At 38.5% G+C, this 1,293-nt stretch overlaps 1 pseudogene; it reads right to left on the bottom strand.

The window, feature by feature from the left end:
- Positions 1-609: 609 nt before the first annotated feature.
- Positions 610-1,048, bottom strand: LOC110328596 (annotated as a pseudogene).
- Between the last annotated feature and the right edge of the window lie 245 nt (positions 1,049-1,293).

Here is a 1,293-nt window from a genome sequence, read left to right as displayed (position 1 = left end):
TAATCAGCCATCATTGGTAAGTGAGGCCCCTTGGTCTTGTAAACTTTATATGACCCAGCACAAGGGAAGTCCTGAGCCAAGTAGTGGCAGTGGGTGTGTAGGGGAGCAGGGTCAGGGGTGGGGTGTAGGGAACTTTCGGGATAGCATTTGAAATGNAAATAAAGAAAATAATAATAAATAAATTAGAAAAAAAAGAAAAAAAAAAGAAACAAACCTTAGAGTAGATGGTGTAATTCTACTCGGAAATTGGTACAAAGTGGAACTGAATGGTGAAATTTGGTTTGTCTATGTTGAATGCTGCTAATTAGAATCCTCCATTAAGCCCAACACCTAGTAGGCTGACAAGAGGCAATTCTGAAGTAGCCATTGATGGGCATCTTCAAAAGGAGGGTGAAATAAAAATGATTATTCTAGTGTTAGTAATAAAAATTAAAATAGCTCATTTCATTAAAGTCAAGATGAGATGATGTATTTATGGTAAATACGTATCAATGGTAACTACTGGATGTAAACTTCTGGCATTTTATTTTATCTATCTATCTATCTATCTATCTATCTATCTATCTATCTATCTATCTATTTATTTATTTCTTTATTTATTTATTTATGTTTTCAGGTTTATTGAAAATATGGCATAACAGATTAAACAGCTCCACGTGGTGTTTTGAAATGCATGCCAACTGTAGGCTGAGTGACCTGAAGTTTAGAGAGACTGCCAAAGTCCAGAAGCTTCAGTATCTCCTTGCTTTTGGGATCCACCTCAATGATCTCCTGATCTAGGGCTGAGACCTCAGGAATGTAGTTATCTCTCCTCTCTCTCTTCCTCCTGCAACTTGATAGAGATACCTCTCACAGGACCTCTGTGAATCCGCTTCATCAGGTGCGTGACATAGCCGGCTATCTTGTTCAGGAGCTTCTTGCTGGGGATGATGGCGATCTCCTCGCACACGTGTTTGTTGGTGTGGAAGTCATTACCCAGGCGCAGGTAGTACTTCTAGATGATGACCCAGGCTGCCTTCTTCACAGTCTTGGTGTGGACGCGGCCCATGTTGGAGGGTCTAATATGCTCATATGTGACCTGGAAAGGCTACTTGCTAGGTTGGTGCATGTTAATGCAATATTTATGCTACAATAAATAATAAGAAAATATGACATATATTACCTACACTTAGAAAGATGCCATGAAGTGCTTTTCCTCCTAATACTCTTATTATGTTAGCAAATATCCAAATGTGTATTTTATGAGATGTTTGTATTATTTCCAAGTGGAAAACAGAGTCATAATTATTTCAG

This window comes from Mus pahari, chromosome 10 (genome assembly GCF_900095145.1).
Source record: "Mus pahari chromosome 10, PAHARI_EIJ_v1.1, whole genome shotgun sequence".
NCBI classification, from domain to species: domain Eukaryota; kingdom Metazoa; phylum Chordata; class Mammalia; order Rodentia; family Muridae; genus Mus; species Mus pahari.
Note: the sequence above shows the minus strand (reverse complement) of the source record. Positions and strands in the feature narration are given on the sequence as shown.